A 17,193-nucleotide genomic window follows, 5' to 3' on the forward strand; every position below is an offset into this window, starting at 1 on the left:
AACATTTCTCCCATATTAAAAAAAAAGGATCAATTTATTCATTTACCACTTTAAAAATTCAGAGGAAATTCAATCTACCATGAGATCACTTTCACAGTGATAAATCAAACTGATAAAAATCTTTTTGCAGCTTGCTGGAAGATAGGAACAAAAATTGCTGTGTCACTTTAAAACATCAAAACCTAGTGTTTTGTCAGCCAACATTCTTTGCCCAGAAGATCTACAGGTTTGGGGTTAGGCAAGACTCCCCAGGAGAAGGATCCAGATAAGGGATTAGCAATAGGAAATTTGGCATCAAGCACGGGAATGTTCCAGAAAAACAACAGTGTCTAAATTCCTTCCCCAAGTACACAGAGTGTACATTCATAATACAGCCATAGGCTTTAAGAATGTAGACTAGTTTAGCCTAACAGATAGGTAAACACACTTAGAATCGGCATTTGAAAACTCACTCTAAAGGGAACTGATACTGCAAATTCTGTACAAAATACAGTAAAAAAACAGTACTCCAGTTACTGTGAAGTACACCGAGTCAGCATTATTTTTTGTGGTTTCTTTTCTTTCTCAGAGGCAGTCAGTTGCAGTGTCCCATATTATTTGACCAGACACTTAATTCTCAAGCTTCTCCCTCCCTTCTCAAATTACATTACTGTCTTAAGAGGTCAAAAATAAAGCCTTAAGAATGTTCTGGGGTTTGCATTTCTCCTGAGTAACAGGCAGAAGTTCTGTAGGCATCATCATTACTGAGGCAACTTGGTTTCATTCTGATGTTAATTCAAGGTCTCCTGTTCAAAAAGGCTGTGGGGCTAGGATGCCAGGTTGCACACCTGTGATTAATTGGTCTGAGCGCTGGAACTGCAATTGTTTCTTCACTTGGCTGCAGCTGAAACAGCAGCCATTGTCAGTAAAATAAGTGTAACCCTTGAGTGCCTGGAGCAGTGTATAAACAGGAGGGGAAGAGATGACGGGAGGTTAGGGCACTCCTGGTGGTCAAGGAGAAGATCTGGTGTCCATGAAAAGTCAGGGAGGACCAGAGAACCGTCGGAAACAGATGGTCTCTCCTTTCTAGGCAAGCAGTAGAATTCATTTACCCTCATCAAAATGAGCATACTATTTTTTTTTAACCACTCTAGCCTTTTTTTTTTTAATTTTTTTTGGAGTATAGTTGATTTACAATGTTAAAATGAGCATAACATTTTCTGAGCTCAGCTCCCACAACCAAGATTTCTGTTGAGATAAACTTCGTGTAGCCAATGATCAGCAGTTCTGTCAAAGCTCTTTGAATAGCACTGGACCCTGCGCCAAGGGGAGAGAGACATGATCTAACCCATTGGCTCTCCCTGCCTGGGCAGGACAGCAGGTATCTCCCTCTGTGGTGATGAATGGATCAGATCATCTTAGCCTGGCATCATTAAACATCTGAATTATGAAATGAACTCCCCTTGTTCCAATTTCTGTGGTCACTAAGCAACTTTCTCTTACAGAATTTGACTTCCCATGTAACCTGCCTTCGCCGTTGGCCAAAGACTGCTAGTATTCAGTCCCCTTGGCCCTTTGAGTCATAGGAAATTGGCAGTTACTTTGGCTTTTCCATCACTCTTTGAGTTTGGTTCATGGGACTCCACCCCGGAGAAACATTCCACTCTCCACAATTCACGGCTTGATAAATTAGGTTTCTGTTCTTCCAAGACTCAGGAGGCCAGTTGTACATGATTAGTTGAATCTGCGGATGCAGAACCGTGGAGACTGAGGGCCGACAATGGGGCCTGAGCATCCGTGGGTTTTGTTACCCACATCGGGTCCTGGAACCAATCCCCCAAGGATACCAGGGTGTGTTCGTGCCCCTACACACCCCCCCCAACTGTTCAGTGGTCAACTGTATGCTCCTTTTTAGTTCATTTATAGTCCCGATCTATATGCCCCCTGCCATACTTCCAGAGGCAGGAGATATGTTTATTCATCTCTGATATTTCAAGAATACCCAAGATATATTACTGAATGAAAAGTGCAAAATGCAAGGTGAAAAATATAGAGACAGAAATACCATTTATTTGTGTTTTTAAATTTATGCATGTATATGCATCCAAAATTTTTGGAAGGCTAAACAAGAGACTATTACCAGGGTTTACCTCTGGGGATGGGTGGGGAGGAAGAAAAGGAGACTTCTACCTTTTCTGTTTTCTCTTTTATGTTTTACCATGTCATGTATCAATTTTATAATTAAAAAGAAGTGAGAAGAAAGTTATATACTTGATAATATATAAATATTAAGATCACTCACCTGAAAAGATAGCTCAAAAGAGGAAATCTGAGACTCTCCAAATCTAATCCAACTGACCAGGGCATAGGGTGCATGACCCATGTGAGTCTAACCCAAGAAGCCTGCAGCTTATACCCCTTTGATGAGGATGTTTTAGCAGAAGGATACTCAGCATGGAGACCAGAAAAATCAGAGCCCCAAGGAGGAAGACTTCTTAGTGTTTATCCAGTCCTGTTCGGATAGCCACTAGCTATGAGAACACAAATATGCTGGTTCCTGGAGAACTGGACTCCACTGTCCAGTTCTGGAGAAGGAGCAGTTCACCAGACTTACCACATCTGGATGGAACATTCTTCATGGCTACCCAAATCCCATTGCTCTAATTTCATGCTCGCCAAATGTATTACTAGCTGCTGGAGTGAATAACCCTGAGATCACATTGGCTTAAAGCAATAAAATTTCTGTCTCTGGCGTGTCACATTCCAGTGACAGTTGGGGCACAGGTAAGCGCCACACAGTCCTTCAGGGACTCAGGACCATTTAATATGTGGCTTCCCCATCACCTGAGTCCTTGGAGTGGGTGGATGTGGAGGTAGAGGACAGAGAAAGTACACCCACGCTTTAGATTCTTGGCCCAGAGGTAAACCTCACTTTTGCTCACATTCCAGTAGAAAGAACTCCTCGTGTGGCCCCATGCCCAGAAAGAGGACACGGTCGTGGGTGAGCATCAAGCAATTTTCCAGTGATTAATCTGGTTTGTCTGGAATCCAAATCTAGAAAGGGGGAGCCTTGAACGATGTATATGAGCATTTCCATCACCAGGGAGCTATGTCTCCTAACTTTTAACACATAATCTTTTTAGTTTATAATTCTATCATGATTTTACTTTTATTGCAAATTACCCCCTAAGAACTTATTCATCTCTATATAAAAAGATACATGTTTCTGAGAATTCCCTGGTGGTCCAGTGTTTAGGACTCTGTGCTTTCACTGCTGAGGGCCCAGGTTCAATCCCTAGTCAGGGAACTAAGATCCCACAAGCCTCGCAGTACCGCCAAAAAAAAAAAAAAAAAGGTAAATGTTTCTGAGTTTGTAAACCTGAGGACATAGCTTTGGACCGATGTCATCACACCAGGACACTGCAAACCTGTGAGAACACTTCTAACTGGCCAGATGGGCCAACCTCCAACTATCTGTCTACCACTTCTTTCTAAAATTTCAGCTGTTCCAAGAACTGTCAGCTTCTGCCCACGCAAAAGTATGGTTTGGAGTTTATCTGAACAGGGAAATAATTTTTCAAACCCAAATTCCTTGTAAGTGACTAAGGGCAGGTAAAGGGTGAAGTCCTCACATAGGCCAGTGTCTTAGTGCCCTAGGGCACCTGCAGCAAATCACCACAACCCTGGTGGCTTAAAGCAGTGGACAGTTTGGAGGCAAGAAGCCTGAAATCAGGGTGTTGGCAGGATCACACTCCTCCAAAAGCTCGAGGGGAGATCTCGTCCGGCTTCTTCCAGCTTCTGGTGATTCCAGGTGTCCCATGGCTTACAGGAGCATCACCCTCATCTCTGCCTCCGTCTTCACATGACCTTCTCCGCCTGTGCCTTTATGTATCCCCCTTTTCTGCCTCATTTAAGGAGACTCGTCATTGGATTCAGAGCCCATCTAAACCCAGGGTGATCGCATCTCCGGATTCTTACCTTAGTGACATCTGTCAAGGCTGTTATTCCAATTAAGATCACATTCTGAGGTTCCAGGTAAACATATCTTTTTGGGGGACACCATGCAGCCTGCTATACCAAGTAAAAAGCTTCCTGCCCAATATCATCTTCCATTCGTACAGGCCCTTAGCAAATGTTGACTGAGTAACCCGGGGTTTCTTTTTTTTTTTTTTTTTTTTTTCGGGGTTTCTTGCTTAAAGGATGCTACGTGGTGACTGATGCTAGGAAGGGAAGCCAAGGACTGCAAGCAGTCCTGCCAGGACACAGGGCAAACTCCAAAGCAGAAGTGCTTTTCTTTTTTGGCTGCAACTTGTAGCTTTCGGGATCTCAGTTCCCCAACCAGAGACTGAGCCCAGGCCCTGGCAGTGAAAGCGCCGAGTCCTAGCCACAGGACCGCCATGGAATTCCCAGAAGTGCTTTTCTTTATCTTCTAAATATTGAAATTATTTTTCAGTCTCTCAAACGTAAAAGACTGCCCTGAGCTTTTATACATAAATTTATTTATTTTTGGCTGCGTTGGGTCTTTGTTGCTGTGTACACGCTTTCTCTAGTTGCGGCGAGCAGGGGCTACTCTTCCGGGAGGTGTGCAGGCTTCTCATTGCGGTGGCTCCTCTCGTTGCGGAGCACGGACTCTAGGCACGTGGGCTTCAGTAGTTGTGGCACGTGGGCTCAGTAGTTGTGGCCCATGGGCTTAGTTGCTCCACAGCATGTAGGATCTTCCTGGCCCAGGGCTCAAACCCGTGTCCCCTGCATTGGCAGGCAGATTCTTAACCACTGCGCCACCAGGGAAGTCCCTGCCCTGAGCTTTTATATTTGGCTATGGTGTCAAATTCCAACAGGGGACTCCCACAACCAACCTTTTTGTAACCAAGAGTTTCCATGTTCACTTAGGGCAGGAGATGCTGACAGTTACGGCCTTAAGAGGAGCAGGAGAGGGGACCCTGCAGCAGACTATGCTCAAGAATCCTGGTTTGTAAAGAGAACAGTGTGATGAGCAGGTGGGTGGCAAGGAGGACAACAGAGCAGCATTAGTACCTTGGATGGCAATCCCTGACTTGAAATTTTGGGGTCTAATGATTAAAGCTGAGAGGTCTCCTGTCACCTCTCCAGACATCCTATCATTGCCCTATGCAGCGTAGTTTTCCACATCAGAATGTTCTTTTCATCCTATATTACTGTTATCACACCATCAAGAGTAAAGAAACAGCTAGATCCCTACATGGTACTCACAGTTATTGGAAGCAGTAAGGAAGAAGACAAACAGAATAAACTTAATGTGATGTGACACTTCCAACTGTATTGCTTTTTTTGCACCCTCCTTCACCATTTAGGGCTAGACACCTTGATATTTATGCAGAGAGGAAAGGAATGGTATCGATCTCTGTATCCAATGAATTCATGCCTTCTCCCACGTGGCACGAAAGCTTTTGTATTGCTAAATTCACTGTATTCCCAGCAGCCTAAGAAAAGTTTTTCTTATCATTCTTATATAGTGCTTTCTTCCTAAGAACCTTAATACTTACCCCATAGAGCACCTCATTTCACTCTCATGCTATTCTAAAGGTAGAATACATTATTATCATCCCTGGTTTTCAGATAGAAAAAGACATGCATCAAGGAGTTGGTGGGGGAAGGGTAGGGGATTAACAAACAGAGAACATACGAGACTTGTCCAGGGGACTTCCCTGGTGGCGCAGTGGTTAAGAATCGCCTGCCAATGCAGGGGACACGGGTTCAAGCTCTGGTCTGGGAAGATCCCACATGCCGCAGAGCAACTAAGCCTGTGCACCACAACTACTGAGTAGCCCCCTCTCTCTGCAACTAGAGAAAGCCCATGCGCAGCAACTAAGACCCAATGCAGTCAAAAATAAATTAATTAATTTTTTAAAAAAGAGAGAAAGGCTTGTCCAAAGTAATAAGATCAGTAATCAGAACTCCTAACTTGTTCTCTTGGCCAAATTAAAATGTCTGCTAAAAGACCTGACACAGAAGAAGACTTTAAATGACCCCACAACAAAGAAATCTGACACATCCAGGGTGTATTCATTAGCTAGGACAAATGACCTGGTTTTACCAACAAATCACTGAAAATAGGGAAAAATCAAATACAGTGTGGGGATCTCGCGTGGATGCTAGTTTGAAAAAAACAGCTGTAAAAATACATGTTAAGAGTGATCAGGAAAATTCATTCCTTACCTAGAAAAGCTTCCACAGAGGAGAGCTGGCCAGGCTGGAGGAGAGGAGGCAGGCCTACAGGCTGAGTGAACGCCATGGTCCTTAGCTTGGAAGAGACCACTTCAGGCTGTCGTTCCAGGGAATTCATTCAGCTGCCGAGCAGAGGGTGGGCTTGATGAGCAGGTGCCCCGAAGAGGTGGGATGAGATTGGAGCCCGTAACAAGAGTCTGGATGAAAAGATGAGGAGGTCCCAACCTTCTAACCTCAGGTGTTAGAAGGGACAGAGAAAGAGACTGAGAAGCAACATATTTAGAAGAGGAAAAATGGGGCTCCAGGACTGACTCAGTGTCTTCAGATCTTGCTCATCTAACAGTTTGGGACTTGCAGGTGGGTTTACCCCTGTTCCAGGCCGGCAGATGGCAGTTCTTCAACACAGGGCTTCCCAGGTTTTCCAAGCTGTGGCCAAGCCAGACTGCAAGAAAGGGGGAAAGAGCTGAGTCCAGGACCAGAGATTCCCTCAAGTAAGTGAATCAGAAGTTGCTCCCAGGGCTTCCCTGGTGGCGCAGTGGTTGAGGGTCCGCCTGCCAATGCGGGGGACACGGGTTCGTGCCCCGGTCTGGGAGGATCCCACATGCCGCGGAGCCGCTGGGCCCGTGAGCCATGGCCGCTGAGCCTGCGCCTCCAGAGCCTGTGCTCCGCAACGGGAGAGGCCGCAGCAGTGAGAGGCCTGCGTGACGCAAAAAAAACAAAACAAAAAAAGAAGTTGCTCCCGATACTCCTGCACACATTCCACTAGTGAGAGCTGAGTCACACAGCCACCCTTTGCTGTAAAACAGGCGTCCCCAACCCCTGGGGCCAGACAATTTTTTAAGTTATGAAAAACACTTTGAAAATGACTCCTTTAATTACACTGTAGATTTGTTTTCTTAAGGCAATTATGATATTTTACCTTTTCTTACAGTAATTTGATTCTTCCCTTTTCCTTATATTTTTCTTTTATATTTTTCTAACGTATTCTAAAATTATTTTCAAGTGTAATATTGCTTTGAAAAAATACCTACATAATACTGTGTGAGATAATCATTATCATTTTTTTCTCCACTACCTTCTCATCAAATAAAAAAAGCCAAGAGCGATATAACAGTTGCCAAAGAAACAAAACGCATCTCAGTTTTTCTGGGCTGGGATAGCTCGTTGCTTGCTGTTGCTAAAAGCAAATAAGATATAAATATAAATAAATAAGATACAGCCAAGAGGCTGTGCTGTAGTTGTTTAGTTGAAAGGAAAGTTCAGGGCACATATAAGGTTCAAGATGACCTTCAAGGAGATCACAATGTCAGGATCCTGCCAAGTCACACACAAGGGAATAAAATGTAGACTGACATTTCAATCTTCCTTCCCCCAGTAATCCGCGCCACCCCTGTCATAACTAGAAACAATAGCACAGGAAATATCTGGTCCTTTCACTGGTGATTGCCAGTTCCAACTTAGCTAATTGCTTGAGTTTCTGAAAAACAAGGAATATTTCAGAAACCTCATTATGAAAAGAGATATTTGCAATTTACAGGTCAATGAAGCAAGCATCGTACACCCCCATATGTGACCTGGTCTCTGTTGAAGGAGAAATTCATCAAGTTAACCAGGCTGTGTCTTATCCCAAGCTCACCACAATGCTGGGAGGCGCCAGAGCCAACTCTTGTGGGGGGGCGGGGGGCGGGGAATTTGAGGACAGGAAAGATGCTCCCTAACCCACAATGTTATCATTGCAGTTAACAAGATAAATACTCTATACCTTAACTCTCCATGAACTCACTTCACAGTTTATTGAATTGAATTCTCTGATACACTATGCTAGGTGCCTGGGGTGCAGTTCAGTGGGGGAGATAATTATATAGAAGGATGATGACAGTACCTACGGAACAGTCTAGGCCAGATTCCAGAGAAGGAGCCAAGATACCTGCCTAAAGATCAGGAAGGGCTCCCAGCCACGGATGCTGGAGCTGAGGCAGACAGGGAGCAAGGGAATTCCACTAGCTTAGGTTGAGCCCCAGAAAACACTTAACGAGTTACATGTGACTTATGGTCACATGTTTAATTATTGGGTTTATAGGAATTAAACATTTAGGAAGGTTTAACAGCCAGACATCTGAAGTACTTAAAAAAGGAATCAACATATTTATTGGTCATAAATACAGTTTCAAATATGTAAAAGTTTGGAATTGTAAATGGGGCCAAATATTAAAACCTTTGCTTAAAGTGTTGAGATCTGCCAGATTTATAAATAAAATAAATTTCTAAGTTGACCTTAAGAGAAGGAACTTGAATTTTTGGTGTTGCCTAAATGAACAACAGTTTCTAAAACCAGAGTAAACCACCAAATGCACTTCTTGGTGGACAAAACTATCCTCAGCGACACCAAAATCTCTTGTTTAACACTAGGAGTGTACTAGGCACAAAGGTACAAAGATGAAAAGGGGGTCCTTGCTCTGGTAACCCCTATAGTCTAGCAGGGGAGAGCAGAGAGTTACGAGGCAGTAGCGGCTATAACAGAGATAAGCAGAAGTACGGCTGGAACTTGAGTAACGGGGCATCCACACTGGGAGTCAGAAAACTGAGGGCGACCATGAGTTTGTCCAGCAGATTAAGTGGGGAAGGGGCTACAGTTCAAGCAGAAGCAAAGAAACGTGACAGCCACAGCTACCAGTAATTCAGCATTCCTGAGTCAAAACTTGAGGGGGAAACAGGTACAGATAAAGTCAAAGAAGTAGACAGAGGCCAGATCATGAAGGGACTTGTGTCCCTGGGAAAGGTGGTTGTTTTAACCTGTAGGCAGTGGTGAGACATTAAAGAATTTCCATCCGATTTGATCCAATTTTCCTGTTACAGAGTTCACACTGGGAGAACGAAAGCGAACCAAGATGAAAAACAGGAAAATGACTGAAGTCCAGGTAAGAGAGAGTGGAGAGGGAGAGGGAAAATGAAAGCAGAAAACATAAGATCAGGCTATGGGCAAAATTAGTACCTAAAGTACATTCTCTTGGGCCATGTACACCTTGCTGCAAAATTTATCAAATAGAAGAACAGAAGGGAGGGAAGAAGGGAAGGAGGCTGAGTCAGAAATTGAGGTGAGAGGTTGGGCTAGAGGCATGTTTTAGGCATCATGAACAAACAGATGGTGATTGAAGCCAGGTATATAAATGAGATTTTCCAAAAAGAGCACTAGACGAGGGGAGAGAACAGGGCCAAGGATAAAAATAGGGGGAGAGTCCACACTGAAGGTGCAGGAAGAGGGAGAAAACTCCAGTCAAGGTGATGGACAAAGTTCAGCCCAAGAGGCAGGAAGTAATCTGGAGAGTTGAGGTGTCCTGGTCTCAAGTGAGGGCAGGGTTTAAGGAGGCGGAGGAAGGTGAGCCCTGGTGTTAGAAGACCCACAGGATAAACACTCGTATCATGAGGTTCTGTCCAGCCACTGTGTGGAGATTCTCCCACCCTTACCTCTGTAACGTTTCTGATAAAATTATAAAGGGGAGAGGAGTCTTCTCTGCTTTCCAACTGCCTTCTGTTCTCCTATCAGCCCATTACACTCCCTCAACAGAAAACAGTCATTTGTCAACGAACCCTTCCGTAGCATCGGACCCCCAGGGACCACCTCTGCCTTAAGAAACTCTGCCCTTCTTTGGCCTCTGTGATTTAGCCCTTTTGTAGGGTTTTTTCCCCCTCCTTCCGCTCTCTTTCTCCCTCCCCTCCCCCACCTTTCTCCTTTTCTTCTCTCTCTCACCCCCTTCTGCAGGCATTTCTCAAGGCTCAGTGTTCACTCCTCTGTTGCTCTCATTCTACACTCCTGGAATGATTCTGCCAGACTGATTTCATTTCCTTCTTCAGTTGTAATTTTTTGGCTGGTATTTCCTGGAAACCACAAACCATTGCTGTTGTAGTTGTTCAATACATCATTGCAGGGAAAGAACTGCTAGAGGTACATATCCTACATCCAGAATCACAAATGCAAATGGATACCTCATCCATTATGCCCTGATTCTCTTTTTCTGTTATTATTTTCAAGTAGCTCTAGGCAGCTTGGTGCTTCCAAGCTTCTGGGACCATCGGCAAGAATAATAATGACTTATCCAACTGTGGCAACAAATCCAACCACACAACCTTCATTTCTGCAAGTGAGTTGAAAATTATGTATGGTCCTGCCTGCAAGAACTCACCCTGAGAATATACTAGACCCGCCAAGAAGTCACATTGACAGCACCACCCATGCAAGTGGGTAACACAGCATTAGCCTCTTGTTTCTATAAAAAGTAGTTCTACGATTTTATCATATTTTGTCGATTCTAAGACACATATTTTCACATTATTACTTCTCAGAAATTGAAATGCATCTTACAGTTGTAGTTAGCAGCACTTTTCTTTGTTATTGGAATGTGAAATAATGATGTGTCACAGATATGATGGAATTGGGGTATTTGAAGAATAAGATGCAAAAGTAAATTAGTTTCACTCTGGGAGACAATAAGCACCGTGATTAAAAGGGGAGCTTAGAAATCACAGACTGGGTTTAAATCTCAGCTCTGACACTTACTAGCTCTAAGAACGTGCAACAGTTGCTTAACCTCTCTGAGTCTCCATTTTCCAACATGAAAAATTGAACTAAGGGACTAACAGTATCTAGTGTCTTGCGAGGTGGAAACATTATTGTTAACCAGCGCCTGGCACCTGGTAAATGCTCAGAACATCAGCTACATTCCAGTCCTCTGGCTTTTTCAAAAGGAAAATCGGCAAGAAGCATAGGAACCGTACTGGATTCTTATTTTGAATGAACGAGGCAAACAACTCTCTCTCATCACTACAATGAAAGAGAAAGAAAAAAATAAACAGCCTGCAATTCAGAGCTGAATCAATAGGCGTAGCAGATTCTCATGCTTGTAAATCATGAGCAAAGTTTCTACAGATGACAGGTCGGTGCAGCTCCTTCTCCCCTACCTCACACCACTTGCAGACGGATAAAGCACAGGTTACATACTAAACCCAAATTCACTCAGTAGGAGATCCACCTTCCCTCTGGGAGAGCCCAGTCTGGCTTCTGCAGCTACCAAGGTAGTCATCTTAGTCAAAGTGATGTATTTACCAAAAATATTTGGGTTTTCTTCTAAGGAAGAAATGATAAAACTATAAGATATAGTCTGATTTTAGTAAATATACATAGGTTTACAGAAGAAGCACTGAAAGAATTTATACCAAGCTGCTAACTGGATAGTAAGATTATGAAACCTTTGTGTTTTCTTTTCATTCTATTTAAAAAAAATTTTTTTGTATTCACTCTATTTTTAAATTTGTTAATAATTGAAGTGAATTGCTTTTGTAAAAAAATTTTTTCTTGATCTTTTTCTTTTACAAAAGAGAAAAGAAGTGATTTGTTTTCAATAAAGTTTAGGAGAGATTCTCTTTAGCCAATGTCCCAGAGGTTATTTTTGTGCATTTAAACACATTTAGGAGACACTGTATTTCTTATGAAGGCTTTTAAAGAGTCCCCAGAAGGCTGTTGCACCACGAAAGACATATCGGGGTGATAGATTCATACTAACTAATGAAAAGTCCACTCTAGCAATTCAGAGTAAAACAGGACTTTCTAAGCAGGCATAAGTGAACCCAGTGTAGAAGAGACAAAATAATCCGCTTACCCAGACACAGCCTGTGATAACTAGTTTCTTTTGAAGTATGAAGAATTGTCTTTTAAAAATTATATAGCAATGCAAAGCAATATTAATATCTGTCATCCAGCATGTCTTAGCACATAGACAAACAGCTGTAGTGGAAACCAAGAAACGAGCTTCATTCCTAATCTTTTCTGTGTATTAGTTCATGGGTGAGCTAAGCTGCTGTAACAAAGAGACTCCGAAATGATGACTCAAACGATACAGTTTATTTCCCTCTCCTGTAGTCCCAGAGGGAAGCGGGTGGTATGGGGTGGTAAAGCAGCTGTGCTCTAGGACACAATCTATCTCATTGTTCTACCGGGCAGGAGGGTGGTACTCTCACCTGTGTGATCAGACCTTCACATCTGCATCTCTTCCCAAAGGTAGAGGAAGAAGAGGAAGGAGAAGGCAAGCAGTTTCTCTTCAAGAAAGTGATGTGGAAGTTGCCCACATCACTTCAACTCACACCCAGCAGTGAGAACTAGATCATAGAGCCCCACCTGCTACAAAAAAAGGCTGGTCACCATCATCTCTACCTGCTAAAGTTCAGGGAGAAGGGTATACAGAGCTAAAAGAAAAGGGAGCACTGGAGGCTAGCAAAATAGTTGCAATTTCTGCTGCAAAGAGTAATTTTTAATGGCATATTTCTATCTTGAAATTTTGCATTCTTTTCTGTCCACCCACTTTCAAAATATATTTGATAAATATTTCAGGTGCAGCGGCCGCCAGAACCATTTTCTTGCTGGAAGAGACAAGGAACGGATTCTCCCCAAGAGCCTCTCAAGGGAGGGAGTCTCTGCCATCACCTTGGTTTCAGCGCAGTGATACCGATTGCAGACTTCTGGCCTCCAGAACTATGAGAGAATAAATTTCCTGTTGTTTTGAGCCACCTCGGTAACTTTACGGCAGGAAATTAATACAGTGCCATTATCTTTGACTTTAGTCTTGGAAGTTTTTTCATAACCACAGCCCTTGGTCAAAATGTTCCAGCCTGATTCTAGTATTACCTAGAAACTGGAGTTAGCAACTTGACTTTAGCTCAGCATTTATCTAAGAAAAATAAATCTCTCTAGGCAAAAGGAGTGGGTTATAATTGATATTTAGAGTTTCATAAAAATCAGAAAAAGCATGGGTGCCCTAGTTGCGGAGGTTGGAAAGAGGAAAGAAAATTTAAGGTTGGAAAGAGGAAAGAAAATTCCCAAAGTTCGTTTCACTCATTAACTCATTCCGTAAATATTCACTGGACACCTGCCATGGGCCAGGCACTGTGCTCAGAACTGGGGAAACAATGATGTATAAGATAAAGTTCCTCTAGGGACTTCATCTAGTTCAGTTTTCAGTGAAAGAGAGAGAAAAAGAAAGAAAGCCTAAGATGGAATAAACAAATTTGAGAAGCCCTCTTTATTAAAAGATGCAGAAAAACATGTGAAATACTTCATAACACCTCTCCAAACATTTTAGTACTGTCTATGAACAAAACTAATGTTTTATGAAAAAAGAAAACCTTCCTGAATGTGGAAATTAATCCAGGAGAAGGTCAGCGTATCACCTGACACAGAACAAGCCCCTTGTTCCTTCTTGAGGGAACAAGGAGGCAGAGCACATGCATTTGCTTTCTATTACCTCGTGTTTGCAAAGGATCTCAAAATCCTATAAAAGAAAAGCATGTATAGAGTTTCTTAATTTCTAAAGCTGAACTCTCTTTAGCAGCTGAGTCAAATGAATTAAAAACTAAATTATCACGTTCACCAATCTACATAAAACACTTTTCCTATATTTAAAGCCTACCATAATCCAAATTCTGCTATAGGTTTAAAAAGTCTGAAGCTGACACAATTATCTTCATATATGGAGGGCAGGGGAGTCATAATAATCTAGGGGGCAAACCTAAATTGCCCACGGGATTCGACTACATAATCAAATTATCCAGTTCAAAGGGCAAGCTGTTTAATTCAAGACCATAAAGGAAAAGAAAAGCCCCCCTGTATTACCTCCGTAAGTTTCCATGGCTTCATATTTTCGTGTGAAATTGCCTTGATTCTTCATTTTATTTTGCATTTTTAGACACAATCAGTGGGAATTTTTTCACTGGAAAGTGGCAAAGTGACAAGCATTCTTGCTAAAGAAATCTAATATCACACATCCTGAGAAATCTCTTTGGACTTCCCTCACTTCATTCAAAGATTCAGAAGTGTCTGACAGACTGGTAGGCAGGCCAGCAGGAACCTTATTTGCCTGAGGGCCTGAATAGCTTCCTGGGAATTCTACCACCCAAGGGAAGCTTGCAAAGGTCAGGCGTAAGCTTGGCCCGGGAACAATGCCTCCCTGGTCCCAGAGGAAGGGTGATTCTGAGTGCAGCCCGGTCTGTGAATTAGATTTGTCCAGCAGCCCAGCCCCCATGGTCTCAGGTCAGAATCCCAGAGAGGGACAGAAAAAACTACAACAGCATTTTTAACTAAAATTTGCTGATCAACTGTAACATCACTGAAAGGGAATAGTCAGATATTATGTGTCTCTTAATGACAGGCATTAGGAACTGCTCTGCACCACCTATAAAGTATTCTCACCCTCAAAATAATAATAACAGTAACTGAAGCAGAATCGAATCAAGGCTCTGGACCTCATTATTACCATTTTCCAGGAAATTCAGGCAACAGAGAAGCATTTTGAACTACAACATGATAATACAATCAGCCAAATGAGTATGTGGAAAATTCCATGGGAAAAATGACCAACTTCCTTCAACAAATACATAGTTTTTAAAAGGAGTAAGTGGGAATTATGGTTGATGACAAGAGACTCAAGAGATACAACCAGGGCTTCCCTGGTGGTGCAGTGGATAAGAATCCGCCTGCCAATGCGGGGGACACGGGTTCGAGCCCTGGGCGGGGAAGATCCCACATACCACGGAGCAACTAAGCCAGTGTGCCATAACTACTGAGCCTTCACTCTAGAGCCCACAAGCCACAACTACTGAAGCCTGCATGCCACAACTACGGACGCCCGCACGCCTAAAGCCCATGCTCCACAACAAGAGAAGCCACTGTAATGAGAAACCCACACACAGCAACTGAGGAGTAGTCCCCGCTCGCCGCACCTAGAGAAAGCCCGCGCGCAGCAGCGAAGACCCAAAGCAGCCAAAGATTAATTAATTTTAAAAAAAGAGAGACACAACCAAATATGTGTGTGGACCATTTTTAGATCCTGATTCAAACAAAACCATCTGTACAAAGGCATTTTTGAGACAATTTGTCTTACAAAAGACAATTTTGAGACAAAAATTGAACATGGACTGAAAATTAGATAATATATTAAGAAATTGTTTTTTATTTTTTAAGGTATGATAATGTTGTGCTTATATTGCAGAAAGAGGCCCTTACCTTTTCAAGATAATAATGAAGCACTTAAGGGTGGAATGATGTCTGGGATTTGCTTTAAAATATTCCAGTGGGGGGAATGGGGGGGAGGAAGATGATGAAGACTAAGGTGGGTAGATAAAATAAGAAGGATAAAATATTGATTATTGTTGCAGCTGGCTGATGGTGGCAGGTGATTCGTTATACTATTCTATGTTTGAATATGTTTGAAGTTTCCATAACAGAATTTTCAAAAAGTACATAGGCACCATTTTATCTTTCCACTCTTACTTCCTACTGCCCTGCAACAGAAACTCTCCACACTAGGTAGCCTACCATCTCCAGGGTTCCACACCCACGACAACATTCTCTTGAAATTCTCTCCTAAAGCACTTTTCTGAACTGTCCTTCCACACCCAGCTCAAATCCCTGCGTCCTCCTCTAAAGCTTCCCAACAGTCCCCAAATATCAAGAGCCCCTCTCCCTTCTCTGGATTCTCAAAGCACTTCAAGTCAGTTGGCACTTGTCGTAGCTCGGTTTATTTTCTTGGTTAACTTTTTAGTGTTTTGCATCCCTGGTGGGGTTTAAGGCGCTCACATAGCAGGGCACACATTGGTTTGTTATTCTCTTTTTATTACTATTATTATTGGGGGGTGGGGCGTTGCCACGCTGTGCAGCTTGCAGGATCTCAGTTCCCCGACCAGGGACTGAACCTGGGCCCTCGGCAGTGAAAGCGCCGAGTCCAAACCACAGGACCGCCAGGGAATTCCTGGTTTGTTATTCTCTTGACTCAACTTCACCCCAGAATCTGTCCTAAATAACTTTGACTGATTAGTACATCATGGAGATGTCTCTTGAAAAGCCGTGACCTAAAGAATAACTTGTTGAGGGCTTCCCTGGTGGCGCAGTGGTTGAGAATCTGCCTGCCGATGCAGGGGACACAGGTTTGTGCCCCAGTCCGGGAAGATCCCACATGTCGCAGAGCGGCTAGGCCCGTGAGCCATGGCTGCTGAGCCTGTGTGTCTGGAGCCTGTGCTGCGCAACGGGAGAGGCCACAACAGTGAGAGGCCCGCGTACCGCAAAAAATAAATAAATAAATAAAATAAAATAAAATTTAAAAAAGGCACTAATCCTATTCTGAGGGCTCCACCCTCATGACCTCATCTAATCCTAATCACCTCCCAAAGGCCCCACCTCCTAGTACCATCACATTGGAAGGCAGGGTTGTAATACTATATGAATTTTGAGGGGATACATTCAGTCCATGACAAACTGCTCAATGCCACCTATGGGCTTTACAACAACAGAATGTCTGTGCTTCAGTTTCTGTCTGTGTGGAGGTTCTTAATACCTCTCAACCTCACAGAGATGTTTTAAACATGAAAAGAAGTATGCCAAGGTTTTTGAGAGTTACTCATTCCTCCAGCACACCTGGCCCTGCATCTTCCCACCTGCAGCCTTCCAAGCCTTCAAGGCCATGTCCTCCAGAGCTCTCCTGACTCCTCCACTGCTATTAGGGATGCTCCTTACTCTGGATCCCCTGGCAACACACCCACAGCGCTCTCCTAGATGTGCCGGCTTCCCTTCCATATCACAGACAGGGATGTTCGCTTCTCCACTAGCCCATAGTTACTGAGACAGGGGATCATTTCTCATTTACTTTCATATATAGCATGTGTTTAACCCATCCATGATAGGTTTTAAACAAACATTTTAAAATTCATTAATACTTTTTTAAAATTAATTGATGTGTAAGGGAGGAGTTCCCCTTAGATTCAAGACACAGCTATTTGGGTTTCAAATACAAGTACAGAATGTCAGACTATAAGAGGTGCCCTAGGGAATTTCCTGGCAGTCCAGTGGGCAGGACTCCGTGCTTTCACTGCCGAGGGAGCGGGTTCTATCCCTGGCTGGGGAACTAAGATCCTGCAAGCTGCGCAGCGTGGCCAAAAAAAAAAAAAAGAGGTCCTCTAAATCCAGGGCCA

General features: G+C 43.2%; 1 protein-coding gene across 6 annotated transcripts in view; it reads right to left on the bottom strand.

Moving 5' to 3' along the window:
- The window catches only part of NEBL (nebulette), a 522,125-nt gene that overhangs the window by 464,702 nt on the left and 40,230 nt on the right, over positions 1-17,193 (bottom strand). For 3 of the 6 annotated variants that reach the window (XM_079913279.1, XM_079913282.1, XM_079913281.1), the window contains exon 2: positions 6,175-6,625. The exons of 1 other annotated variant lie outside the window; for it this stretch is intronic. The gene's annotated coding sequence lies outside the window, so the exon portion shown is untranslated. Of the gene's footprint in view, positions 1-6,174; positions 6,807-17,193 lie in introns of those variants that run through there. 2 more of the 6 variants (XM_079913283.1, XM_079913280.1) reach the window with 2 other exon arrangements.

This window comes from Stenella coeruleoalba (genome assembly GCF_951394435.1).
Source record: "Stenella coeruleoalba genome assembly, chromosome: 2".
Lineage (NCBI taxonomy): Eukaryota > Metazoa > Chordata > Mammalia > Artiodactyla > Delphinidae > Stenella > Stenella coeruleoalba.